Raw genomic sequence first — 23,247 nt, 5'->3', positions numbered from 1 at the left:
GATAGAGCAGAGATAAAGAGGAAACAGAGGGGATAGAGACAAGGAGAGGAGAAAGAGATGATAGAGCAGGGATACAGAGGAGTCAGAGAGGATAGAGACAAGGAGAGGAGACAGAGAGGATAGAGACAAGGAGAGGAGGCAGAGAGGATACAGACAAGGAGAGTAGGCAGAGAGGATAGATACAATGAGAGGAGGCAGAGATGATAGAGCAAGGGTACAGAGGAGACAGTTAGGATAGAGACAAGGAGATGAGAAAGAGAGGATAGAGACAAGGAGAGGAGGCAGAGATGATAGATACAATGAGAGGAGGCAGAGATGATAGAGCAGGGGTACAGAGGAGACAGTTAGGATAGAGACAATGAGATGAGAAAGAGAGGATAGAGACAAGGAGAGGAGGCAGAGATGATAGAGCAGGGATACAGAGGAAACAGAGAGGATACAGACAAGGAGAGGAGAAGTAGAGGATAGAGACAAGGAGAGGAGACAGAGAGGATAGAGCAGGGATACAGAGGAAACAAAGAGGAAAGAGACAAGGAGAGGAGACAGAGAGGATAGAGACAAGGAGAGGAGGCAGAGAGGATACAGACAAGGAGAGTAGGCAGAGAGGATAGATACAATGAGAGGAGGCAGAGATGATAGAGACAAGGAGAGGAGAAATGGAGGATAGAGACAAGAAGAGGAGAAAGAGAGGATAGAGACAAGGAGTGTAGACAGAGAGTATAGAGCAGGGATACAGAGGAAACAGATTGGATAGAGATAAGGAGAGGAGAAAGAGAGGATATAGGGGGGATACAGAGGATTAAGAGAAGATAGAGACAAGGACTGGAGAAAGAGAGGATAGAGACAAGGATAGGAGAAAGAGAGGATAGAGACACGGAAGAAGAGACAGAGAGGATAGAGACAAGGAGAGGAGAAAGAGAGGATAGAGACAAGGAGAGGAGAAAGAGAGGATAGAGACAAGGAGAGGAGAAAGAGAGGATAGAGACAAGGAGAGGAGAAAGAGAGGATAGAGCAGAGATAAAGAGGAAACAGAGGGGATAGAGACAAGGAGAGGAGAAAGAGATGATAGAGCAGGGATACAGAGGAGTCAGAGAGGATAGAGACAAGGAGAGGAGACAGAGAGGATAGAGACAAGGAGAGGAGGCAGAGAGGATACAGACAAGGAGAGTAGGCAGAGAGGATAGAGACAATGAGAGGAGGCAGAGATGATAGAGCAAGGGTACAGAGGAGACAGTTAGGATAGAGACAAGGAGATGAGAAAGAGAGGATAGAGACAAGGAGAGGAGGCAGAGATGATAGATACAATGAGAGGAGGCAGAGATGATAGAGCAGGGGTACAGAGGAGACAGTTAGGATAGAGACAATGAGATGAGAAAGAGAGGATAGAGACAAGGAGAGGAGGCAGAGATGATAGATACAATGAGAGGAGGCAGAGATGATAGAGCAGGGGTAAAGAGGAGACAGTTAGGATAGAGACAATGAGATGAGAAAGAGAGGATAGAGACAAGGAGAGGAGGCAGAGATGATAGAGCAGGGATACAGAGGAAACAGAGAGGATACAGACAAGGAGAGGAGAAGGAGAGGATAGAGACAAGGAGAGGAGACAGAGAGGATAGAGCAGGGATACAGAGGAAACAAAGAGGAAAGAGACAAGGAGAGGAGCAAAAGAGGACAGAGACAAGGAGAGGAGAAAGAGAGGATAGAGACAAGGAGAGGAGAAAGAGGGGATAGAGACAATGAGAGGAGAAAGAGAGGATAGAGACAAGGAGAGGAGAAATGGAGGATAGAGACAAGAAGAGGAGAAAGAGAGGATAGAGACAAGGAGTGTAGACAGAGAGTATAGAGCAGGGATACAGAGGAAACAGATTGGATAGAGATAAGGAGAGGAGAAAGAGAGGATATAGGGGGGATACAGAGGATTAAGAGAAGATAGAGACAAGGACTGGAGAAAGAGAGGATAGAGACAAGGATAGGAGAAAGAGAGGATAGAGACACGGAGAAGAGACAGAGAGGATAGAGACAAGGAGAGGAGAAAGAGAGGATAGAGACAAGGAGAGGAGAAAGAGAGGATAGAGACAAGGAGAGGAGACAGAGAGGATAGAGACAAGGAGAGGAGACAGAGAGGATTGAGCAGAGATAAAGAGGAAACAGAGGGGATAGAGACAAGGAGAGGAGAAAGAGATGATAGAGCAGGGATACAGAGGAGTCAGAGAGGATAGAGACAAGGAGAGGAGACAGAGAGGATAGAGACAAGGAGAGGAGGCAGAGAGGATACAGACAAGGAGAGTAGGCAGAGAGGATAGAGACAATGAGAGGAGGCAGAGATGATAGAGCAAGGGTACAGAGGAGACAGTTAGGATAGAGACAAGGAGATGAGAAAGAGAGGATAGAGACAAGGAGAGGAGGCAGAGATGATAGATACAATGAGAGGAGGCAGAGATGATAGAGCAGGGGTACAGAGGAGACAGTTAGGATAGAGACAATGAGATGAGAAAGAGAGGATAGAGACAAGGAGAGGAGGCATAGATGATAGAGCAGGGATACAGAGGAAACAGAGAGGATACAGACAAGGAGAGGAGAAGGAGAGGATAGAGACAAGGAGAGGAGACAGAGAGGATAGAGCAGGGATACAGAGGAAACAAAGAGGAAAGAGACAAGGAGAGGAGCAAAAGAGGACAGAGACAAGGAGAGGAGAAAGAGAGGATAGAGACAAGGAGAGGAGAAAGAGGGGATGGAGACAATGAGAGGAGAAAGAGAGGATAGAGACAAGGAGAGGAGAAATGGAGGATAGAGACAAGAAGAGTTGAAAGAGAGGATAGAGACAAGGAGTGTAGACAGAGAGTATAGAGCAGGGATACAGAGGAGAAAGAGAGGATAGAGACAATGAGAGGAGAAAGAGAGAATATAGGGAGGAAACAGAGGAGAAAGAGAGGATAGAGACAAGGAGAGGAGACAGAGAGGATAGAGCAGGGATACAGAGGAAACATAGAGGATAGAGACAAGGAGAGGAGAAAGAGAGGATAGAGACAAGGAGAGGAGACAGAGAGGATAGAGACAAGAAGAGGAGACAGAGAGGATAGAGCAGGGATACAGAGGAGAAAGAGAGGATAGAGACAAGGAGAGGAGGCAGAGATGATATAGCAGGGATACAGAGGAAACAGAGAGGATAGAGACAAGGAGAGGAGAAAGTGAGGATATAGACAAGGAAAGGAGACAGAGAGGATAGAGACAAGGAGAGGAGACAGAGAGGATCGAGCAGGGATACAGAGGAGAGAGAGGATATAGACAAGGAGAGGAGGCAGAGAGGATAGAGAGAAGGAGAGGAGAAAGATTGGATAGAGACAAGGAGAGAAGGAAGAGGGGATAGAGACAAGGAGATGAGCCAGAGGATAGAGCAAAGGAGAGGAGACAGAGAAGATAGAGACAAGGAGAGGAGAAAGAGAGGATAGAGACAAGGAGAGGAGACAGAGAGTATAAAGCAGGGATAAGGAGGAGACAGAGAGGATAGAGAAAAGGAGAAGAGAAAGAGAGGATAGAGACAAGTACAGGAGACAGAGAGTATAGAGCAGGGATTCAGAGGAAACAGAGTGGATAGAGACAAGGAGAGGAGACAGAGAGGATATAGGGAGGATACAGAGTAGAAAGAGAGGAAAGAGACAAGGAGAGGAGAAAGAGAGGATAGAGACAAGGAGAGGAGAAAGAGAGGATATAGACAAGGAGATGAGACAGAGAGGATAGAGACAAGGAGAGGAGACAGAGAGGATCGAGCAGGGATACAGAGGAAACAGGTTGGATAGAGACAAGGAGAGGAGAAAGAGAGGATATAGGGAGGATACAGCGGAGAAATAGAAGATAGAGACAAGGAGAGGAGAAAGAGAGGATAGAGACACGGAGAGGAGACAGAGAGGATATAGACAAGGAGAGGAGGCAGAGAGGATAGAGACAAAGGGAGGAGACAGAGAGGATAGAGACAAGGAGAGGAGAAAGAGAGGATAGAGACAAGGAGAGGAGACAGAGAGGATAGAGACAAGGAGAGGAGAAAGAGACAAGGAGAGGAAACAGAGCGTATAGAGACAAGGAGAGGAGGAAGAGAGGATAGAGACAAGGAGAGGAGACAGAGTGGATAGAGACAAGGAGCGGAGAAAGAGAGGATAGAGAGAAGGAGAGGAGAAAGAGAGGATAGAGACAAGGAGAGGAGACAGAGAGTATAGAGCAGGGATACAGGGGAAACAGAGTGGATAGAGACAAGGAGAGGAGACAGATAGGATATAGGGAGGATACAGAGGAGAAAGAGAGGATAGAGACAAGAAGAGGAGAAAGAAAGGATAGAGACAAGGAGAGGAGACAGAGAGGATAGAGCAGGGATACAGAGGAAACATAGAGAATAGAGACAAGGAGAGGAGAAAGAGAGGATAGAGACAAGGAGCGGAGAAAGAGAGGATAGAGAGAAGGAGAGGAGAAAGAGAGGATAGAGACAAGGAGAGGAGACAGAGAGTATAGAGCAGGGATACAGGGGAAACAGAGTGGATAGAGACAAGGAGAGGAGACAGATAGGATATAGGGAGGATACAGAGGAGAAAGAGAGGATAGAGACAAGAAGAGGAGAAAGAAAGGATAGAGACAAGGAGAGGAGACAGAGAGGATAGAGCAGGGATACAGAGGAAACATAGAGAATAGAGACAAGGAGAGGAGAAAGAGAGGATAGAGACAAGGAGATGAGACAGAGAGGATAGAGCAGGGATACAGGGGAAACAGAGTGGATAGAGACAAGGAGAGGAGACAGATAGGATACAGGGAGGATACAGAAGAGAAAGAGAGGAAAGAGACAAGGAGAGGAGAAAGAGAGGATAGAGACAAGGATAGGAGAAAGAGAGGATATAGACATGGAGAGGAGACAGAGAGGATAGAGACAAGGAGAGGAGAAAGAGAGGATAGAGAAAAGGAGAGGAGACAGAGAGGATAGAGCAGGGATACCGAGGAAACAGAGAGGATAGAGACAAGGAGAGGAGAGGACAGAGCAGGGATACAGAGGAGACAGAGAGGATAGAGACAAGGAGAGGAGACATAGAGGATAGAGACAAGGAGAGGAGGCAGAGAGGATAGAGACAAGGAGAGGAGGCAGAGAGGATAGAGACAATGAGAGGAGGCAGAGATGATAGAGCAGGGGTACAGAGGATACAGAGAGGATAGAGACAAGGAGATGAGAAAGAGAGGATAGAGACAAGGAGAGGAGGCAGAGATGATAGAGCAGGGATACAGAGGAAACAGAGAGGATACAGACAAGGTGAGGAGAGAGAGGATAGACCAGGGATACAGAGGAAACAAAGAGGAAAAAGACAAGGAGTGGAGCAAGAGAGGATAGAGACAAGGAGAGGAGAAAGAGAGGATAGAGACAAGGAGAGGAGAAAGAGGGATAGAGACAAGGAGAGGAGACAGAGAGGATAGAGACAAGGAGAGGAGACAGAGAGGATAGAGACAAGGAGAGGAGAAAGTGAGGATAGAGACAAGGAGAGGAGACAGAGAGTATAGAGTACGGATACAGAGGAGAAAGAGAGGATAGAGACAAGGAGAGGAGAAAGAGATCATAGAGACAAGGAGAGGATCCAGAGAGGATATATGGAGGATACAGAAGAGAAAGAGAGGATAGAGACAAGAAGAGGAGAAAGAAAGGATAGAGACAAGGATAGGAGAAAGAGAGGATAGAGACAAGGAGAGGAGACAGAGAGGATAGTGACAAGGAGAGGAAAAAGAGAGGATAGAGACAAGGTGAGGAAACAGAGAGGATAGAGACAAGGAGAGGAGGAGAAAGAGAGGATAGAGACAAGGAGAGGAGAAAGAGAGAATATAGGGAGGATACAGAGGAGAAAGAGAGGATAGAGACAAGAAGAGGAGAAAGAAAGGATAGAGACAAGGATAGGAGAAAGAGAGGATAGAGACAAGGAGAGGAGACAGAGAGGATAGAGCAGGGATACAGAGGAAACATAGAGAATAGAGACAAGGAGAGGAGAAAGAGAGGATAGAGACAAGGAGAGGAGACAGAGAGGATAGAGACAAGGAGAGGAGACAGAGAGGATAGAGACAAGGAGATGAGACAGAGAGGATAGAGCAGGGATACAGAGGAAACAAAGAGGAAAAAGACAAGGAGTGGAGCAAGAGAGGATAGAGACAAGGAGAGGAGACAGAGAGGATAGAGCAGGGATACAGAGGAGAAAGAGAGGATAGAGACAAGGAGAGGAGGCAGAGATGATTGAGCAGGGATACAGAGGAAACAGAATGGATAGAGACAAGGAGAGGAGACAGAGAGGATATAGGGAGGATACAGAGGAGAAAGAGAGGAAAGAGACAAGGAGAGGAGAAAGAGAGGATAGAGACAAGGAGAGGAGAAAGAGAGGATATAGACAAGGAGAGGAGACAGAGAGGATAGAGCAGGGATACAGAGGAGAAAGAGAGGATAGAGACAAGGAGAGGAGGCAGAGATGATTGAGCAGGGATACAGAGGAAACAGAGTGGATAGAGACAAGGAGAGGAGACAGAGAGGATATAGGGAGGATACAGAGGAGAAAGAGAGGAAAGAGACAAGGAGAGGAGAAAGAGAGGATAGAGACAAGGAGAGGAGAAAGAGAGGATAGAGACAAGGAGAGGAGAAAGTGAGGATATAGACAAGGAGAGGAGACAGAGAGGATAGAGACAAGGAGAGGAGACAAAGAGGATCGAGCAGGGATACAGAGGAGAGAGAGGATATAGACAAGGAGAGGAGGCAGAGAAGATAGAGACAAGGGGAGGAGAAAGAGAGGATAGAGACAAGGAGAGGAGACAGAGAGGATATAGACAAGGAGAGGAGGCAGAGAGGATAGAGACAAGGGGAGGAGAAAGAGAGGATAGAGACAAGGAGAGGAAACAGAGAGAATAGAGACAAGGAGAGGAGAAAGATTGGATAGAGACAAGGAGAGAAGGAAGAGGGGATAGAGACAAGGAGATGAGCCAGAGGATAGAGCAAAGGAGAGGAGAAGGAGAGGATAGAGACAAGGAGAGGAGAAAGAGAGGATAGAGACAAGGAGAGGAGACAGAGAGTATAGAGCAGGGATAAGTAGGAGACAGAGAGGATAGAGAAAAGGAGAAGAGAAAGAGAGGATAGAGACAAGGACAGGAGACAGAGAGTATAGAGCAGGGATACAGAGGAAACAGAGTGGATAGAGACAAGGAGAGGAGACAGAGAGGATATAGGGAGGATACAGAGGAGAAAGAGAGGAACGAGACAAGGAGAGGAGAAAGAGAGGATAGAGACAAGGAGAGGAGAAAGAGAGGATATAGACAAGGAGAGGAGACAGAGAGGATAGAGACAAGGAGAGGAGACAGAGAGGATCGAGCAGGGATACAGAGGAAACAGATTGAATAGAGACAAGGAGAGGAGAACGAGAGGATATAGGGAGGATACAGCGGAGAAATAGAAGATAGAGACAAGGAGAGGAGACAGAGAGGATAGTGACAAGGAGAGGAAAAAGAGAGGATAGAGCAGGGATACAGAGGAAACAAAGAGTATAGAGACAAGGATAGGAGAAAGAGAGGATAGAGACAAGGAGAGGAGAAGGAGAGGATAGAGACAAGGAGAGGAGAAAGAGGGGATAGAGACAAGGAGAGTAGACAGAGGATAGAGACAAGGAGAGGAGACAGAGATGGTAGAGCAGGGATACAGAGGAAACAGAGAGGATACAGACAAGGACAGGAGAAGGAGAGGATAGAGACAAGGAGGGGAGAGAGAGGATAGAGCAGGGATACAGAGGAAACAAAGAGGAAAGAGACAAGGAGAGGAGCAAGAGAGGATAGAGACAAGGAGAGGAGAAAGAGAGGATAGAGACAAGGAGAGGAGAAAGAGGGGATAGAGCAGGGATACAGAGGAGAAAGAGAGGATAGAGACAAGGAGAGGAGAAAGAGAGAATATAGGGAGGATACAGAGGAGAAAGAGAGGATAGAGACAAGAAGAGGAGAAAGAAAGGATAGAGACAAGGATAGGAGAAAGAGAGGATAGAGACAAGGAGAGGAGACAGAGAGGATAGAGACAAGGAGAGGAGACAGAGAGGATAGAGCAGGGATACAGAGGAAACAAAGAGGAAAAAGACAAGGAGTGGAGCAAGAGAGGATAGAGACAAGGAGAGGAGAAAGAGAGGATAGAGACAAGGAGAGGAGATAGTGGGGATAGAGACAAGGAGAGGATCCACAGAGGATATATGGAGGATACAGAGGAGAAAGAGAGGATAGAGACAAGAAGAGGAGTAAGAAAGGATAGAGACAAGGATAGGAGAAAGAGAGGATAGAGACAAGGAGATGAGACAGAGAGGATAGAGACAAGGATAGGAGACAGAGAGGATAGAGACAAGGTGAGGAAACAGAGAGGATAGAGACAAGGAGAGGAGAAAGAGAGGATAGAGACAAGGAGAGGAGACAGAGAGGATAGAGACAAGGAGAGGAAAAAGAGAGGATAGAGACAAGGTGAGGAAACAGAGAGGATAGAGACAAGGAGAGGAGAAAGAGAGGATAGAGTCAAGGAGAGTAGACAGAGAGGATAGAGCAGGAATACAGAGGATACAGAGAGGATACAGACAAGGAGAGGAGAAGGAGAGGATAGAGACAATGAGAGGAGAAATAGATCATAGAGACAAGGAGAGGAGCCAGATAGGATATATAGAGGATACAGAGGAGAAAGAGAGGATAGAGACAAGAAGAGGAGAAAGAAAGGATAGAGACAAGGATAGGAGAAAGAGAGGATAGAGACAAGGAGAGGAGAAAGAGAGGATAGAGACAAGGAGAGGAGACAGAGAGGATAGAGACAAGGAGAGGAGACAGAGAGGATAGAGACAAGGTGAGGAAACAGAGAGGATAGAGACAAGGAAAGGAGAAAGAAAGGATAGAGACAATGAGAGGAGACAGAGAGGATATTGACAAGGAGAGGAAAAAGAGAGGATAGAGCAGGGATACAGAGGAAACAGAGAGTATAGAGACAAGGATAGGAGAAAGAGAGGATAGAGACAAGGAGAGGAGAAGGAGAGGATAGAGACAAGGAGAGGAGAAAGAGGGGATAGAGACAAGGAGAGTAGACAGAGGATAGAGACAAGGAGAGGAGACAGAGATGGTAGAGCAGGGATACAGAGGAAACAGAGAGGATACAGACAAGGACAGGAGAAGGAGAGGATAGAGACAAGGAGGGGAGAGAGAGGATAGAGCAGGGATACAGAGGAAACAAAGAGGAAAGAGACAAGGAGAGGAGCAAGAGAGGATAGAGACAAGGAGAGGAGAAAGAGAGGATAGAGACAAGGAGAGGAGAAAGAGGGGATAGAGCAGGGATACAGAGGAGAAAGAGAGGATAGAGACAAGGAGAGGAGAAAGAGAGAATATAGGGAGGATACAGAGGAGAAAGAGAGGATAGAGACAAGAAGAGGAGAAAGAAAGGAAAGAGACAAGGAGAGGAGAAAGAGAGGATAGAGACAAGAAGAGGAGAACGAGAGGATAGAGACAAGGAGAGGAGACAGAGAGTATAGAGCAGGGATACAGAGGAGAAAGAGAGGATAGAGACAAGGAGAGGAGAAAGAGAGAATATAGGGAGGATACAGAGGAGAAAGAGAGGATAGAGACAAGAAGAGGAGAAAGAAAGGATAGAGACAAGGATAGGAGAAAGAGAGGATAGAGACAAGGCGAGGAGACAGAGAGGATAGAGACAAGGAGAGGAGACAGAGAGGATAGAGCAGGGATACAGAGGAAACAAAGAGGAAAAAGACAAGGAGTGGAGCAAGAGAGGATAGAGACAAGGAGAGGAGAAAGAGAGGATAGAGACAAGGAGAGGAGAAAGAGGGGATAGAGACAAGGAGAGGATCCAGAGAGGATATATGGAGGATACAGAGGAGAAAGAGAGGATAGAGACAAGAAGAGGAGAAAGAAAGGATAGAGACAAGGATAGGAGAATGAGAGGATAGAGACAAGGAGAGGAGACAGAGAGGATAGAGACAAGGATAGGAGACAGAGAGGATAGAGACAAGGTGAGGAAACAGAGAGGATAGAGACAAGGAGAGGAGAAAGAGAGGATAGAGACAAGGAGAGGAGACAGAGAGGATAGAGACAAGGAGAGGAAAAAGAGAGGATAGAGACAAGGTGAGGAAACAGAGAGGATAGAGACAAGGAGAGGAGAAAGAGAGGATAGAGTCAAGGAGAGGAGACAGAGAGGATAGAGCAGGAATACAGAGGATACAGACAAGGAGAGGAGAAGGAGAGGATAGAGACAATGAGAGGAGAAAAAGATCATAGAGACAAGGAGAGGAGCCAGATAGGATATATAGAGGAGAGGAGACAGAGAGGATAGAGACAAGGAGAGGAGACAGAGAGGATCGAGAAGGGATACAGAGGAAACAGATTGAATAGAGACAAGGAGAGGAGAAAGAGAGGATATAGGGAGGATACAGCGGAGAAATAGAAGATAGAGACAAGGAGAGGAGACAGAGAGGATAGTGACAAGGAGAGGAAAAAGAGAGGATAGAGCAGGGATACAGAGGAAACAAAGAGTATAGAGACAAGGATAGGAGAAAGAGAGGATAGAGACAAGGAGAGGAGAAGGAGAGGATAGAGACAAGGAGAGGAGAAAGAGGGGATAGAGACAAGGAGAGTAGACAGAGGATAGAGACAAGGAGAGGAGAAAGAGAGGATAGAGACAAGGAGAGGAGAAAGAGAGGATATAGACAAGGAGAGGAGACAGAGAGGATAGAGACAAGGAGAGGAGACAGAGAGGATCGAGCAGGGATACAGAGGAAACAGATTGAATAGAGACAAGGAGAGGAGAAAGAGAGGATATAGGGAGGATACAGCGGAGAAATAGAAGATAGAGACAAGGAGAGGAGACAGAGAGGATAGTGACAAGGAGAGGAAAAAGAGAGGATAGAGCAGGGATACAGAGAAAACAAAGAGTATAGAGACAAGGATAGGAGAAAGAGAGGATAGAGACAAGGAGAGGAGAAGGAGAGGATAGAGACAAGGAGAGGAGAAAGAGGGGATAGAGACAAGGAGAGTAGACAGAGGATAGAGACAAGGAGAGGAGACAGAGATGGTAGAGCAGGGATACAGAGGAAACAGAGAGGATACAGACAAGGACAGGAGAAGGAGAGGATAGAGACAAGGAGTGGAGAGAGAGGATAGAGCAGGGATACAGAGGAAACAAAGAGGAAAGAGACAAGGAGAGGAGCAAGAGAGGATAGAGACAAGGAGAGGAGAAAGAGAGGATAGAGACAAGGAGAGGAGAAAGAGGGGATAGAGCAGGGATACAGAGGAGAAAGAGAGGATAGAGAAAAGGAGAGGAGAAAGAGAGAATATAGGGAGGATACAGAGGAGAAAGAGAGGATAGAGACAAGAAGAGGAGAAAGACAGGATAGAGACAAGGATAGGAGAAAGAGAGGATAGAGACAAGGAGAGGAGACAGAGAGGATAGAGACAAGGAGAGGAGACAGAGAGGATAGAGCAGGGATACAGAGGAAACAAAGAGGAAAAAGACAAGGAGTGGAGCAAGAGAGGATAGAGACAAGGAGAGGAGAAAGAGAGGATAGAGACAAGGAGAGGAGAAAGAGGGGATAGAGACAAGGAGAGGATCCAGAGAGGATATATGGAGGATACAGAGGAGAAAGAGAGGATAGAGACACGAAGAGGAGAAAGAAAGGATAGAGACAAGGATAGGAGAAAGAGAGGATAGAGACAAGGAGAGGAGACAGAGAGGATAGAGACAAGGATAGGAGACAGAGAGGATAGAGACAAGGTGAGGAAACAGAGAGGATAGAGACAAGGAGAGGAGAAAGAGAGGATAGAGACAAGGAGAGGAGACAGAGAGGAAAGAGACAAGGAGAGGAAAAAGAGAGGATAGAGACAAGGTGAGGAAACAGAGAGGATAGAGACAAGGAGAGGAGAAAGAGAGGATAGAGTCAAGGAGAGGAGACAGAGAGGATAGAGCAGGAATACAGAGGATACAGACAAGGAGAGGAGAAGGAGAGGATAGAGACAATGAGAGGAGAAAAAGATCATAGAGACAAGGAGAGGAGCCAGATAGGATATATAGAGGAGAGGAGACAGAGAGGATAGAGACAAGGAGAGGAGACAGAGAGGATCGAGCAGGGATACAGAGGAAACAGATTGAATAGAGACAAGGAGAGGAGACAGAGAGGATAGTGACAAGGAGAGGAAAAAGAGAGGATAGAGCAGGGATACAGAGGAAACAAAGAGTATAGAGACAAGGATAGGAGAAAGAGAGGATAGAGACGAGGAGAGGAGAAGGAGAGGATAGAGACAAGGAGAGGAGAAAGAGGGGATAGAGACAAGGAGAGTAGACAGAGGATAGAGACAAGGAGAGGAGAAAGAGAGGATAGAGACAAGGAGAGGAGAAAGAGAGGATATAGACAAGGAGAGGAGACAGAGAGGATAGAGACAAGGAGAGGAGACAGAGAGGATCGAGCAGGGATACAGAGGAAACAGATTGAATAGAGACAAGGAGAGGAGAAAGAGAGGATATAGGGAGGATACAGCGGAGAAATAGAAGATAGAGACAAGGAGAGGAGACAGAGAGGATAGTGACAAGGAGAGGAAAAAGAGAGGATAGAGCAGGGATACAGAGGAAACAAAGAGTATAGAGACAAGGATAGGAGAAAGAGAGGATAGAGACAAGGAGAGGAGAAGGAGAGGATAGAGACAAGGAGAGGAGAAAGAGGGGATAGAGACAAGGAGAGTAGACAGAGGATAGAGACAAGGAGAGGAGACAGAGATGGTAGAGCAGGGATACAGAGGAAACAGAGAGGATACAGACAAGGACAGGAGAAGGAGAGGATAGAGACAAGGAGTGGAGAGAGAGGATAGAGCAGGGATACAGAGGAAACAAAGAGGAAAGAGACAAGGAGATGAGCAAGAGAGGATAGAGACAAGGAGAGGAGAAAGAGAGGATAGAGACAAGGAGAGGAGAAAGAGGGGATAGAGCAGGGATACAGAGGAGAAAGAGAGGATAGAGACAAGGAGAGGAGAAAGAGAGAATATAGGGAGGATACAGAGGAGAAAGAGAGGATAGAGACAAGAAGAGGAGAAAGAAAGGATAGAGACAAGGATAGGAGAAAGAGAGGATACAGACAAGGAGAGGAGACAGAGAGGATAGAGACAAGGAGAGGAGACAGAGAGGATAGAGCAGGGATACAGAGGAAACAAAGAGGAAAAAGACAAGGAGTGGAGCAAGAGAGGATAGAGACAAGGAGAGGAGAAAGAGAGGATAGAGACAAGGAGAGGAGAAAGAGGGGATAGAGACAAGGAGAGGATCCAGAGAGGATATATGGAGGATACAGAGGAGAAAGAGAGGATAGAGACAAGAAGAGGAGAAAGAAAGGATAGAGACAAGGATAGGAGAAAGAGAGGATAGAGACAAGGAGAGGAGACAGAGAGGATAGAGACAAGGATAGGAGACAGAGAGGATAGAGACAAGGTGAGGAAACAGAGAGGATAGAGACAAGGAGAGGAGAAAGAGAGGATAGAGACAAGGAGAGGAGACAGAGAGGATAGAGACAAGGAGAGGAAAAAGAGAGGATAGAGACAAGGTGAGGAAACAGAGAGGATAGAGACAAGGAGAGGAGAAAGAGAGGATAGAGTCAAGGAGAGGAGACAGAGAGGATAGAGCAGGAATACAGAGGATACAGAGAGGATACAGACAAGGAGAGGAGAAGGAGAGGATAGAGACAATGAGAGGAGAAATAGATCATAGAGACAAGGAGAGGAGCCAGATAGGATATATAGAGGATACAGAGGAGAAAGAGAGGATAGAGACAAGAAGAGGAGAAAGAAAGGATAGAGACAAGGAGAGGAGAAAGAGAGGATAGAGACAAGGAGAGGAGAAAGAGAGGATAGAGACAAGGAGAGGAGACAGAGAGGATAGAGACAAGGAGAGGAGACAGAGAGGATAGAGACAAGGTGAGGAAACAGAGAGGATAGAGACAAGGAGAGGAGAAATAAAGGATAGAGACAATGAGAGGAGACAGAGAGGATAGTGACAAGGAGAGGAAAAAGAGAGGATAGAGCAGGGATACAGAGGAAACAGAGAGTATAGAGACAAGGATAGGAGAAAGAGAGGATAGAGACAAGGAGAGGAGAAGGAGAGGATAGAGACAAGGAGAGGAGAAAGAGGGGATAGAGACAAGGAGAGTAGACAGAGGATAGAGACAAGGAGAGGAGACAGAGATGGTAGAGCAGGGATACAGAGGAAACAGAGAGGATACAGACAAGGACAGGAGAAGGAGAGGATAGAGACAAGGAGGGGAGAGAGAGGATAGAGCAGGGATACAGAGGAAACAAAGAGGAAAGAGACAAGGAGAGGAGCAAGAGGGGATAGAGACAAGGAGAGGAGAAAGAGAGGATAGAGACAAGGAGAGGAGAAAGAGGGGATAGAGCAGGGATACAGAGGAGAAAGAGAGGATAGAGACAAGGAGAGGAGAAAGAGAGAATATAGGGAGGATACAGAGGAGAAAGAGAGGATAGAGACAAGAAGAGGAGAAAGAGAGAATATAGGGAGGATACAGAGGAGAAAGAGAGGATAGAGACAAGAAGAGGAGAAAGAAAGGAAAGAGACAAGGAGAGGAGAAAGAGAGGATAGAGACAAGAAGAGGAGAACGAGAGGATAGAGACAAGGAGAGGAGACAGAGAGTATAGAGCAGGGATACAGAGGAGAAAGAGAGGATAGAGACAAGGAGAGGAGAAAGAGAGAATATAGGGAGGATACAGAGGAGAAAGAGAGGATAGAGACAAGAAGAGGAGAAAGAAAGGATAGAGACAAGGATAGGAGAAAGAGAGGATAGAGACAAGGAGAGGAGACAGAGAGGATAGAGACAAGGAGAGGAGACAGAGAGGATAGAGCAGGGATACAGAGGAAACAAAGAGGAAAAAGACAAGGAGTGGAGCAAGAGAGGATAGAGACAAGGAGAGGAGAAAGAGAGGATAGAGACAAGGAGAGGAGAAAGAGGGGATAGAGCAGGGATACAGAGGAGAAAGAGAGGATAGAGACAAGGAGAGGAGAAAGAGAGAATATAGGGAGGATACAGAGGAGAAAGAGAGGATAGAGACAAGAAGAGGAGAAAGAAAGGAAAGAGACAAGGAGAGGAGAAAGAGAGGATAGAGACAAGAAGAGGAGAACGAGAGGATAGAGACAAGGAGAGGAGACAGAGAGTATAGAGCAGGGATACAGAGGAGAAAGAGAGGATAGAGACAAGGAGAGGAGAAAGAGAGAATATAGGGAGGATACAGAGGAGAAAGAGAGGATAGAGACAAGAAGAGGAGAAAGAAAGGATAGAGACAAGGATAGGAGAAAGAGAGGATAGAGACAAGGAGAGGAGACAGAGAGGATAGAGACAAGGAGAGGAGACAGAGAGGATAGAGACAAGAAGAGGAGAACGAGAGGATAGAGACAAGGAGAGGAGACAGAGAGTATAGAGCAGGGATACAGAGGAGAAAGAGAGGATGGAGACAAGGAGAGGAGAAAGAGAGAATATAGGGAGGATACAGAGGAGAAAGAGAGGATAGAGACAAGAAGAGGAGAAAGAAAGGATAGAGACAAGGATAGGAGAAAGAGAGGATAGAGACAAGGAGAGGAGACAGAGAGGATAGAGACAAGGAGAGGAGACAGAGAGGATAGAGCAGGGATACAGAGGAAACAAAGAGGAAAAAGACAAGGAGTGGAGCAAGAGAGGATAGAGACAAGGAGAGGAGAAAGAGAGGATAGAGACAAGGAGAGGAGAAAGAGGGGATAGAGACAAGGAGAGGATCCAGAGAGGATATATGGAGGATACAGAGGAGAAAGAGAGGATAGAGACAAGAAGAGGAGAAAGAAAGGATAGAGACAAGGATAGGAGAAAGAGAGGATAGAGACAAGGAGAGGAGACAGAGAGGATAGAGACAAGGATAGGAGACAGAGAGGATAGAGACAAGGTGAGGAAACAGAGAGGATAGAGACAAGGAGAGGAGAAAGAGAGGGTAGAGACAAGGAGAGGAGACAGAGAGGATAGAGACAAGGAGAGGAAAAAGAGAGGATAGAGACAAGGTGAGGAAACAGAGAGGATAGAGACAAGGAGAGGAGAAAGAGAGGATAGAGTCAAGGAGAGGAGACAGAGAGGATAGAGCAGGAATACAGAGGATACAGAGAGGATACAGACAAGGAGAGGAGAAGGAGAGGATAGAGACAATGAGAGGAGAAATAGATCACAGAGACAAGGAGAGGAGCCAGATAGGATATATAGAGGATACAGAGGAGAAAGAGAGGATAGAGACAAGAAGAGGAGAAAGAAAGGATAGAGACAAGGATAGGAGAAAGAGAGGATAGAGACAAGGAGAGGAGACAGAGAGGATAGAGACAAGGAGAGGAGACAGAGAGGATAGAGACAAGGTGAGGAAACAGAGAGGATAGAGACAATGAGAGGAGAAAGAGAGGATAGAGACAATGAGAGGAGACAGAGAGGATAGAGCAGGGATACAGAGGATACAGAGAGGATACAGACAAGGAGAGGAGAAGGAGAGGATAGAGACAATGAGAGGAGAAAGAGAGGATAGAGAAAAGGATAGGAGAAAGAAAGAATAGAGACACGGAGAGGAGACAGAGAGGATAGAGACAAGTAGTGGAGAAAGAGAGGATAGAGACAAGGAGAGGAGAAAGAGAGGATAAAGACAAGAGGAGAAAGAAAGGATGGAGACAAGGATATGAGAAAGAGAAGATAGAGACAAGGAGAGGAAACAGAGAGAATATAGGGAGGATACAGAGGAAACATAGAGAATAGAGTCAAGGAGAGGAGAAAGAGAGGATAGAGACAAGGAGAGGAGACAGAGATGATAGAGACAAGGAGAGGAGACAGAGAGGATAGAGACAAGGAGAGGAGACAGAGAGGATAGAGCAGGGATACAGAGGAAACATAGAGAATAGAGTCAAGGAGAGGAGAAAGAGAGGATAGAGACAAGGAGAGGAGACAGAGATGATAGAGACAAGGAGAGGAGACAGAGAGGATAGAGACAAGGAGAGGAGACAGAGAGGATAGAGCAGGGATACAGATGAAACAAAGAGGAAAAAGACAAGGAGTGGAGCAAGAGAGGATAGAGACAATGAGAGGAGACAGAGAGGATAGAGCAGGGATACAGAGGAGAAAGAGAGGATAGAGACAAGGAGAGGAGGCAGAGATGATTGAGCAGGAATACAGAGGAAACAGAGAGGATAGAGACAAGGAGAGGAGAAAGTGAGGATATAGACAAGGAGAGGAGACAGAGAGGATAGAGACAAGGAGAGGAGACAGAGAGGATCGAGCAGGGATACAGAGGAGAGGGAGTATATAGACAAGGAGAGGAGGCAGAGAGGATAGAGACAAGGGGAGGAGAAAGAGAGGATAGAGACAAGGAGAGGAGACAGAGAGGATAGAGCAGGGATACAGAGAGGACAGAGAGGATAGAGACTAGGAGAAGAGAAAGAGAGGATAAAGACAAGAGGAGAAAGAAAGGATGGAGACAAGGATATGAGAAAGAGAAGATAGAGACAAGGAGAGGAAACAGAGAGAATATAGGGAGGATACAGAGGAAAAACATAGAGAATAGAGTCAAGGAGAGGAGAAAGAGAGGATAGAGACAAGGAGAGGAGACAGAGATGATAGAGACAAGGAGAGGAGACAGAGAGGATAGAGACAAGGAGAGGAGACAGAGAGGATAGAGCAGGGATACAGAGGAAACATAGAGAATAGAGTCAAGGAGAGGAGAAAGAGAGGATAGAGACAAGGAGAGGAGACAGAGATGATAGAGACAAGGAGAGGAGACAGAGAGGATAGAGACAAGGAGAGGAGACAGAGAGGATAGAGCAGGGATACAGATGAAACAAAGAGGAAAAAGACAAGGAGTGGAGCAAGAGAGGATAGAGACAAGGAGAGGAGACAGAGAGGATAGAGCAGGGATACAGAGGAGAAAGAGAGGATAGAGACAAGGAGAGGAGGCAGAGATGATTGAGCAGGAATACAGAGGAAACAGAGAGGATAGAGACAAGGAGAGGAGAAAGTGAGGATATAGACAAGGAGAGGAGACAGAGAGGATAGAGACAAGGAGAGGAGACAGAGAGGATCGAGCAGGGATACAGAGGAGAGGGAGTATATAGACAAGGAGAGGAGGCAGAGAGGATAGAGACAAGGGGAGGAGAAAGAGAGGATAGAGACAAGGAGAGGAGACAGAGAGGATATAGACAAGGAGAGGAGAAAGAGAGGATAGAGACAAGGAGAGGAAACAGAGAGGATAGAGACAAGGAGAGGAGAAAGATTGGATAGAGACAAGGAGAGAAGGAAGAGGGGATAGAGACAAGGAGATGAGCCAGCGGATAGAGCAAAGGAGAGGAGACAGAGAAGATAGAGACAAGGAGAGGAGAAAGATAGGACAGAGACAAGGAGAGGAGACAGATAGTATAGAGCAGGGATAAGGAGGAGAGAGAGAGGATAGAGAAAATGAGAAGAGAAAGAGAGGATAGAGACAAGGACAGGAGACAGAGAGTATAGAGCAGGGATACAGAGGAAACAGAGTGGATAGAGACAAGGAGAGGAGACAGAGAGGATATAGGGAGGATACAGAGGAGAAAGAGAGGAAAGAGACAAGGAGAGGAGAAAGAGAGGATAGAGATAAGGAGAGGAGAAAGAGAGGATATAGACAAGGAGAGGAGACAGAGAGGATAGAGACAAGGAGAGGAGACAGAGAGGACCGAGCAGGGATACAGAGGAAACAGATTGGATAGAGACAAGGAGAGGAGAAAGAGAGGATATAGGGAGGATACAGCGGAGAAATAGAAGATAGAGAAAAGAAGAGGAGACAGAGAGGATAGTGACAAGGAGAGGAAAAAGAGAGGATAGAGCAGGGATACAGAGGAAACAGAGAGTATAGAGACAATGATAGGAGAAAGAGAGGATAGAGACAAGGAGAAGAGACGGAGAGGATAGAGACAAGGAGAGGAGAAAGAGGGGATAGAGACAAGAAGAGTAGACAGAGGATAGAGACAAGGAGAAGAGACAGAGATGGTAGAGCAGGGATACAGAGGAAACAGAGAGGATACAGACAAGGAGAGGAGAAGGAGAGGATAGAGACAAGGAGAGGAGAGAGAGGATAGAGCAGGGATACAGAGGAAACAAAGAGGAAAGAGACAAGGAGAGGAGCAAGAGAGGATAGAGACAAGGAGAGGAGAAAGAGAGGATAGAGACAAGGAGAGGAGAAAGAGGGGATAGAGACAAGGAGAGGAGACAGAGATGATAGAGACAAGGAGAGGAGACAGAGAGGATAGAGACAAGGAGAGGAGACAGAGAGGATAGAGCAGGGATACAGAGGAAACATAGAGAATAGAGTCAAGGAGAGGAGAAAGAGAGGATAGAGACAAGGAGAGGAGACAGAGATGATAGAGACAAGGAGAGGAGACAGAGAGGATAGAGACAAGGAGAGGAGACAGAGAGGATAGAGCAGGGATACAGATGAAACAAAGAGGAAAAAGACAAGGAGTGGAGCAAGAGAGGATAGAGACAAGGAGAGGAGACAGAGAGGATAGAGCAGGGATACAGAGGAGAAAGAGAGGATAGAGACAAGGAGAGGAGGCAGAGATGATTGAGCAGGAATACAGAGGAAACAGAGAGGATAGAGACAAGGAGAGGAGAAATTGAGGATATAGACAAGGAGAGGAGACAGAGAGGATAGAGACAAGGAGAGGAGACAGAGAGGATCGAGCAGGGATACAGAGGAGAGGGAGTATATAGACAAGGAGAGGAGGCAGAGAGGATAGAGACAAGGGGAGGAGAAAGAGAGGATAGAGACAAGGAGAGGAGACAGAGAGGATATAGACAAGGAGAGGAGAAAGAGAGGATAGAGACAAGGAGAGGAAACAGAGAGGATAGAGACAAGGAGAGGAGAAAGATTGGATAGAGACAAGGAGAGAAGGAAGAGGGGATAGAGACAAGGAGATGAGCCAGCGGATAGAGCAAAGGAGAGGAGACAGAGAAGATAGAGACAAGGAGAGGAGAAAGATAGGATAGAGACAAGGAGAGGAGACAGATAGTATAGAGCAGGGATAAGGAGGAGAGAGAGAGGATAGAGAAAATGAGAAGAGAAAGAGAGGATAGAGACAAGGACAGGAGACAGAGAGTATAGAGCAGGGATACAGAGGAAACAGAGTGGATAGAGACAAGGAGAGGAGACAGAGAGGATATAGGGAGGATACAGAGGAGAAAGAGAGGAAAGAGACAAGGAGAGGAGAAAGAGAGGATAGAGATAAGGAGAGGAGAAAGAGAGGATATAGACAAGGAGAGGAGACAGAGAGGATAGAGACAAGGAGAGGAGACAGAGAGGACCGAGCAGGGATACAGAGGAAACAGATTGGATAGAGACAAGGAGAGGAGAAAGAGAGGATATAGGGAGGATACAGCGGAGAAATAGAAGATAGAGAATAGAAGAGGAGACAGAGAGGATAGTGACAAGGAGAGGAAAAAGAGAGGATAGAGCAGGGATACAGAGGAAACAGAGAGTATAGAGACAATGATAGGAGAAAGAGAGGATAGAGACAAGGAGAAGAGACGGAGAGGATAGAGACAAGGAGAGGAGAAAGAGGAGATAGAGACAAGAAGAGTAGACAGAGGATAGAGACAAGGAGAAGAGACAGAGATGGTAGAGCAGGGATACAGAGGAAACAGAGAGGATACAGACAAGGAGAGGAGAAGGAGAGGATAGAGACAAGAAGAGGAGAGAGAGGATAGAGCAGGGATACAGAGGAAACAAAGAGGAAAGAGACAAGGAGAGGAGAAAGAGGGGATAGAGACAAGGAGAGGAGACAGAGAGGATATAGACAAGGAGAGGAGAAAGAGAGGATAGAGACAAGAAGAGGAGAAGGAGAGGATAGAGACAAGAAGAGGAGAGAGAGGATAGAGCAGGGATACAGAGGAAACAAAGAGGAAAGAGACAAGGAGAGGAGAAAGAGGGGATAGAGACAAGGAGAGGAGACAGAGAGGATATAGACAAGGAGAGGAGAAAGAGAGGATAGAGACAAGAAGAGGAGAAAGAGAGGATAGAGACAAGGAGAGGAGACAGAGAGGATAGAGCAGGGATACAGAGGAAACATAGAGAATAGAGACAAGGAGAGGAGACAGAGAGGATAGAGACAAGGAGAGGAGACAGAGAGGATAGAGACAAGGAGAGGAGACAGAGAGGATAGAGACAAGGAGAGGAGACAGAGAGGATAGAGACAAGGTGAGGAAACAGAGAGGATAGAGACAAGGAGAGGAGAAAGAGAGGATAGAGACCAGGATAGGAGAAAGAGAGGATAGAGACAAGGATAGGAGAAAGAGGGGATAGAGACAAGTAGAGGAGACAGAGAGGATAGAGAAGAGTAGAGGAGACAGAGAGGATAGAGACAAGTTGAGGAAACAGAGAGGATAGAGACAAGGAGAGGAAAAAGAGAGGATAGAGACAAGGTGAGGAAACAGAGAGGATAGAGACAAGGAGAGGAGAAAGAGAGGATAGAGTCAAGGAGAGGAGACAGAGAGGATAGAGCAGGAATACAGAGTATACAGAGAGGATACAGACAAGGAGAGGAGAAGGAGAGATTAGAGACAAGGAGAGGAGAAAGAGAGGATAGAGACAAGGATAGGAGAAAGAAAGAATAGAGACACGGAGAGGAGACAGAGAGGATAGAGACAGGTAGGGGAGAAAGAGAGGATAGAGACAAGGAGAGGAGAAAGAGAGGATAGAGAAAAGGAGAGGAGACAGAGAGGATAGAGCAGGGATACCGAGGAAACAGAGGGGATAGAGACAAGGAGAGGAGAAAGAGATGATAGAGCGGGGATACAGAGGAGACAGAGAGGATAGACACAAGGAGTGGAGACAGAGAGGATAGAGACAAGGTGAGGAAACAGAGAGGATAGAGACAAGGAGAGGAGAAAGAGAGGATAGAGACAAGGAGAGGAGACAGAGAGGATAGAGACAAGGAGAGGAAAAAGAGAGGATAGAGACAAGGTGAGGAAACAGAGAGGATAGAGACAAGGAGAGGAGAAAGAGAGGATAGAGTCAAGGAGAGGAGACAGAGAGGATAGAGCAGGAATACAGAGTATACAGAGAGGATACAGACAAGGAGAGGAGAAGGAGAGGATAGAGACAAGGAGAGGAGAAAGAGAGGATAGAGACAAGGATAGGAGAAAGAAAGAATAGAGACACGGAGAGGAGACAGAGAGGATAGAGACAGGTAGGGGAGAAAGAGAGGATAGAGACAAGGAGAGGAGAAAGAGAGGATAGAGAAAAGGAGAGGAGACAGAGAGGATAGAGCAGGGATACCGAGGAAACAGAGGGGATAGAGACAAGGAGAGGAGAAAGAGATGATAGAGCAGGGATACAGAGGAGACAGAGAGGATAGACACAAGGAGTGGAGACAGAGAGGATAGAGACAAGGTGAGGAAACAGAGAGGATAGAGACAAGGAGAGGAGAAAGAGAGGATAGAGACAAGGAGAGGAGACAGAGAGGATAGAGACAAGGAGAGGAAAAAGAGAGGATAGAGACAAGGTGAGGAAACAGAGAGGATAGAGACAAGGAGAGGAGAAGAGAGGATAGAGTCAAGGAGAGGAGACAGAGAGGATGGAGCAGGAATACAGAGGATACAGAGAGGATACAGACAAGGAGAGGAGAAGGAGAGGATACAGAAAAGGAGAGGAGAAATAGATCATAGAGACAAGGAGAGGAGCCAGAGAGGATATATAGAGGATACAGAGGAGAAAGAGAGGATAGAGACAAGAAGAGGAGAAAGAAAGGATAGAGACAAGGATAGGAGAAAGAGAGGATAGAGTCAAGGAGAGGAGAAAGAGAGGATAGAGACAAGGAGAGGAGACAGAGAGGATAGAGACAAGGAGAGGAGAAAGAGAGGATAGAGACAAGGAGAGGAGACAGAGAGGATAGAGCAGGGATACAGAGGATACAGAGAGGATACAGACAAGGAGAGGAGGACAGAGAGGATAGAGACAATGAGAGGATAAAGAGAGGATAGAGACAAGGATAGGAGATAGAGAGGATAGAGCAGGGATACCGAGGAAACAGAGGGGATAGAGACAAGGAGAGGAGAAAGAGATGATAGAGCAGGGATACAGAGGAGACAGAGAGGATAGACACAAGGAGTGGAGACAGAGAGGATAGAGACAAGGTGAGGAAACAGAGAGGATAGAGACAAGGAGAGGAGA

The sequence above is a fragment of the Oncorhynchus mykiss genome, chromosome 12, assembly GCF_013265735.2.
Source record: "Oncorhynchus mykiss isolate Arlee chromosome 12, USDA_OmykA_1.1, whole genome shotgun sequence".
In the NCBI taxonomy this organism is placed as follows: domain Eukaryota; kingdom Metazoa; phylum Chordata; class Actinopteri; order Salmoniformes; family Salmonidae; genus Oncorhynchus; species Oncorhynchus mykiss.
The sequence above is the reverse complement of the archived record's forward strand: the minus strand, read 5'-3'. Positions refer to the sequence as shown.